Genomic DNA, 6,056 nt, shown 5'->3' with positions numbered 1-6,056 from the left:
TCACTTTGCCTTCCAAACTGTTGCCCAGTTGGGCTTCCTTGTATAGCGTGGGACCCAAACATTGATCTATACATCAGCCACATGGGTTCAGCCCAGCGTTTGTTATAAGGCCTGGTTGAATACACTGTTAGGGACAGGCACCCCCTGAAACCCATCACATGGGCTCTATGGGCCCAACACTTACCCTAAGTGGTCTTTGGGGCAAGCCACTTTGTAACACCCAGGGACTGTGGGCAGATGCAAGATTAGCCCATCAGGTATTACCCTTAATGGTCTTACACTTAACCTTTTAGCCCATAATGATCAAACACTGCCCGACAAGAGATGACATCTCCCTCGGCTGCAAGGAACAGTGTTGCACTCTCTACTCATATGGATCCCGGGAATTAAAACCTTTTGCAAACGTTTGGAAACCATAATATATATACTTTATATCGCATAAAATATATTTTGCAAAACAAATCTCAACGATTGAAATCGGCTGCCGGCAGTCTTGGTTTCCATCAGAGAGAGTGCATCCCCGATCATTACCTTTGTCCAACAAAGGGTCTGATCCTGTCACTATGATCACCCACTCAGATGAATTCTCAGACTGTCCCAACATACCCAGGTTTTGACCCCGCTAAGGATCTCACTGATTGGCATATCAAAGACAACCCAATCCGACACCTAGTGCAGTATCATAATCGAGTTTAGGGGTCAGGTGTAACATTATAGTTTTGCCCATCAATCTCCAAGGTTCAGGGCAATACTGGAAATCTGGTCCGGTTCAAAGATTCAACTAATCCTACACTAAATGTGCCTTGGGTCTCTCCCTGGCGGCTGAGACAGGCCACCCCAACATTTGGCAGCACACCAGTGCCAGCATTGGCAGGATAAATCTCCCCAGACTTATCCAACGGCTGTGAACATTCTAAAGTAACACGAGTCTCATAAGTGTCCAGTTTAAGGGTATTACATAGAAACACACCACATGAACATGAATCAAATATGTACTTTATTCATTTACAATAAATTTATAATGTACATCATTCTGATTGGAGCTAAGGGCATACAACTGTCTAACATATCATGTGTACGGGACCCAACTAAAGAGTCTGGTCTTCTGGATGATTGCTGACTTTCATGGTTGGATCGGACCATCTACTTATTTGGGTGGCGCTTTTTGGGGTCCTCGGTGCAAGGATTAGCCATTGTAAGCGCCTACGCGGTAGGGTGAACGGTTTGAGGGGCTTGAGTTGGTTGTCCCATCATCTTCATCATTGCAAGAATGTGGTCGACCTTCTATTGTATCACTTGGAATTGCACTCGATTGACCGTGGTCTGTTATTGGGGCTCTCAAGGTGGAGAGCTACGGTGAGACCGTGAACCCTGAGATGAGGAGCGGGCTTCAGAGCGCTTAGATGTGTGTCTAGGCATGGTTGTCTTGAGTGCGCGGAAAGAGGTTTTGGAAATGGCTTTTTGTGTGTTTCCCACATATGGTGTGAATCTGATGTTGTCCGCTCCGAGGTGTCTCAAACCGAGGAAGCAGTTAGATAATCTTGCCAATTGGATGAAGCCGAGGTGGAAGGACGAAGCCACGCATTGGGATCTCCAACCAAGAGGGAAAGTTAGAGGCTCGAGGAGTTGTTCCCTGGGTAGGCACTCCGATGCTCAAGTTGGTTGAATGGAAAGGTAGATGGTCGGGCCGAGCAAGTGAGAACAATGTTGGTCCGATCAAAAGAGGTGGGTGCAAGAATACTAAGTCCCAAAGTCCTTTACCTTGAGTGGAGATTATCTATTTATAGTTGGACGTCTGTGTTTTAGTCAGATGAAGCTTCCGAGGTTGTGAAGATGAGGTCCTCCACCGAGGTCTTTAGGATAACTCGTCTTCCCCAGTGGAGTTAAGTTCCCGGTCTGTGCAAGACACTCCTTGGTAATGATTATCTGTTGTGTGGTGCTGATGTGGCTAGTGAGAGACAATGACCGCGAAAGCCGCCACATGAAATTCCAATCCAGCTCAACCATAACCCAAACAAAATCCTCCCAAAACTGTATAAATATCAATTTTCTCACACACAAAGATACACATTCTAACATGGAGAGAACTCTACACCTACGAACAACACCCCCTTCACATCCAAATCGTGCTCTATCCTCCCTCTCTCAAGCCTTAGAGAAAATCATCCCCCATAATCCCAACATCCCTTAGAAGAACCCTATGCTTGAAACTCTTTTAGCCCAGTTCAATTGTTATGTACCTAAGCTTAATGTTCACATAGGACTGCAACTAACCAAAGGTCCAACTGCTTACCTCATCGTTGGGAACACATCCCAAGAGTTCCTATCTTCCTAATTCAGCTTTGGACCGTTAAAAATGCAAAGAATTCAAACCCCATGAAATTATTTGCGTGGGGAATTTTTAATGATTAAAGCTGAAAGCGTTGAACAAGGTTTAGTTAAAGTGATTCCCGTTCTCTCCAAGTCTCCTCTAAGCTGAGATTGAATTATTAAATTTGTCTAATCAGTGACACGGATGAGGCCTTCGCTTGTGACCAACAAGGCAGGATGCTCTTCTAATTGTAAGCTTGATGCTATTTTTCTTTTTTTTTTTTGTTTATTATAATCATTATTTTTTTGAGTTTTTTTGCTCTAAGTAGCCTATTAGGATTGGTCCCCCTAGTCAACCAAAGACTTTGCATATTGTTAGAATTTCTTTTGTTCATTTTTTGTAGTTGAATACATGATTACCGTTCAGATTTTCTTGTTAAAATCATTATTCTCTTTTAATGGGTTTTTCATTAGTTGCATCACATCCATGAATTGCATATATATATATATATATATATATTAAAGTAATGATTTCAATCTGAAACCCCTCAATCTGACACGTGGCAATTTCTTAAAAAAATGCAGAATATGTGGGAAGTGGGGTTGTAAGTTTTCAGACATGAGAAGTGGAACTTTTCCTAAAAAAAATGCAGAATATGGCAATATGCAATCTATAACAGAATAAGAGATAACCGAACTAAGAATACCTACCATTGAACCTGTGAAGTGGAACCTTGGCCGTGCTGGGTTGCCTTGATGAAACCCAGCATTACTTGGCCATGCTTGGCCTCAACGATAGCTTCCTTGTAGATGTTGGGTCCAAGGCTACAACACCCTTATAACCTGCATACCGAATTTGGAAGGCAGAAGGAGTAATCCTTGAGATTACAGTTGGCTGCCACTATGCGTGCAAACTCAACAGAAATCTTGCCAATTCCGTCAAAGAAAACGTATTTGGTTCCATCCTCTCCTTCAATCTCCACATCAGGAATAACTTCAATTTCATCGCTATTCACAATCAATGTTCCAATGGATGAACCGAAAGACTGACCCAGCCTTGCTGCAAAATTTACCACATTTCTTATGTTACGAAAATCGCCCATCCATTCTCTGATGCTATCTGCACTAAGCTCATTCGTTGAAGCAAACATCCACACAGAATTTTCTCCCAGCTGACTTGATGAGAAAGCAAGAAACTCAAACTTCTGGTCACCGATTACTATATCATTTTTCAAAACAGAAAGTATCCTTCTATAAATTCCCATGTATCTGTCATCATCACTTGTAGAAGATTTACGTGACAAATACAAGTCCGTTGGAGAGATTTTATCGAATTCTTCATCAATGAATGAAGCACGGATAAAGTTATCAATCTCTTAAGGATAATGGTGTAAAACAAGATTGGAAAGAATGGGTTCTGGACCATAGAAGTAAACCTTACAAGGGGTAATTTGAACTCTGCGAAGATGAACTACGCGAGTGCCCAACCAAACCCGAGGCGTCTTAGGAACATTCTTCGATGTCTTCTGATACGTCCTGTATTGATTTCCCAACCACTTCACAGGTTCAATCGCGTGCTTGATTGAATGGATGGAAATCAGAGTAAGACATGCTATTAGTCCCTTTGACTATTTTTTAGGGATGGAAATCAGACTTTAACTATTTACTGATTCTCAAACAAAACATCTGAGAGTCAAAAAACGAAAATAGCAGTTGATCTAAAACACCAACTTGCTGCGATTTCGACCGTTGGTAATAGATCGCCGCTGCTAGAATGACTCCCACCGCTGGTTCAGTGAGAAGATGAAGGAGACAAGAAATCGATTTTAACTATGAAACAGGGGAAAACATATACTGGTTCTCAAACAAAACATCTGGGAGTCAAAAAACACAAATAGCAGTCCATCTAAAACACCAACCTATTGCGATTTCAACCGCTGGTAATAGATCGCCGTCGCTGGAACGACACCCGCCATTGGTTCAGTGAGAAGATGAAGGAGACGATAAATCACAGTGAGGAGATGAAGAAAAAGAGTATAAATCGCAGTGAATAGAAGGAGAACACTCCGCCATGAATGAAATCTTACCTTAATGTTCGCTAAAGGAGAGAAACCGCCGCTGGTTGCAGAGAAGATTGTGTCAATGGGCAAAACCTTATACTCTTTTATTCGAAGGGCATTAATGGTATTATAAAAATTTATTAGGGGTCTACTGCACTCTCCGCCGGCCACTTGCGATCATTTATGTGTGGCTGCCGGTGGCCGGGATCGTCATACCTTCCATGTAGATGAAGCCGCCAGTGGTCGACTTTCAGCCAGGGGATGTTTCTTTAAAAAAACAAGCGACCACCGGCTCTTCATTAATATCTAACGAGATCACCGGCCGCCGGTTACTGGGAGGCTCATATGGTGATATTTATGAAACCGTCGGTGGTCGACTTTCAGCCAAAAAGGGGATGTATTTCTTTTTAATACAGGCGACCACCGGCTCTTCATTAATATCTGATGAGTTCACCGACCACCCGCGATCATTTACCTTTGGCCGCCGGTGACCGAGAGGCTCATACATTGTTGCTTATGAAGTTGCCACTGGTCATGTTTTGGCTGTGATCACAGCATGCGCGTATTCACGTCGGGTAAAGGTGACAGATATTGTTTCGCGTCGGATCTGCCCAATATTTGCGGATTTACTGTTTTTATCATAACTTATTAAATCGGTTCGGTTTTACACCAAATCCAGTTTAGTTGTGTACTTATATTTAATTGCTGATACTTAATAAAGATGTTAATGAATTCTGTTTGTTTTTAAACCAAACCCGGTTTAATTAAATGCTAATAATTAATAACAAGTACTTATATTTAATTACTCATAATTAATAATGATGTTAAAAATAATTAACATTAATTAAGTAAGTTTGTTTTAAACCAAACCTGATTTAATTAAATGTTGATAATTAATAGCGATGTTAATAATAATTATTTAATATCCATATTAATTAATAATAATTAATTGATAATTAATTAATAATTATTATTTAATATTTATAATAATGAATAATCATTAAATGACAATTATATCAGTAATGTTATATTATTAATATTATTGTTCTCAGTTAATAATTATTAAAATATTATTAAGTATGTACGTAATAAGAATATATTATTACTTAATAATAATAATAATAATAATAATAATAATAATAATACTATTATTATTACTTAATATTAATAATACTATAATTATTATGATTGTATTATTATTATTATTATTATTATTATTATTATTATTATTATTGGTTTTATATTTAATAAAGTATTATTAATATATTACTAATAATTAATTACTACTAATTATTATCAGTAGTTATAATTATTAATAATATTATTATCCAATATTTATTTGATTTAGTCAAAGTCAAATTATAAAAATTTCAATTATTCAATATTGATAAAATAAATTAATTATAGATGCAATTATTATTTCATTAATTAACTAAAACACTAATTATAACAAATTAATTACTTAATAATAATAATAATAATAAATTTAATTTTAATATTATTATTATTTCTTAATAATAGTATTATTACTAAATAATTCAATTTCTTAATTCAAATATAAATATAATTATTAAATAAATAGTGATTCAAGAGTTCTACCTTGATGTCCGGGTTAATGACAAGATCTGAATTAGTCTAGCCTAGGAGAATCTTGATTTGATTAATTTTTTTGTCAGAGATCGAGGG

The 6,056-nt window shown here is 38.0% G+C and overlaps 1 long non-coding RNA gene across 1 annotated transcript; it reads right to left on the bottom strand.

The window, feature by feature from the left end:
• Positions 1-2,886: 2,886 nt before the first annotated feature.
• LOC104610156 (uncharacterized) lies at positions 2,887-4,877 on the bottom strand. Its single transcript, XR_016068722.1, has 4 exons — positions 4,398-4,877; positions 4,230-4,267; positions 3,752-3,887; positions 2,887-3,646 (listed from the first exon to the last, which is right to left on the bottom strand). It is a non-coding gene; the product is annotated as an uncharacterized LOC104610156 (long non-coding RNA).
• Between the last annotated feature and the right edge of the window lie 1,179 nt (positions 4,878-6,056).

This window comes from Nelumbo nucifera, chromosome 4 (genome assembly GCF_055504915.1).
Source record: "Nelumbo nucifera cultivar China Antique chromosome 4, China Antique-T2T, whole genome shotgun sequence".
Lineage (NCBI taxonomy): Eukaryota > Viridiplantae > Streptophyta > Magnoliopsida > Proteales > Nelumbonaceae > Nelumbo > Nelumbo nucifera.
This window is presented reverse-complemented; position numbering and strand designations above follow the sequence as displayed.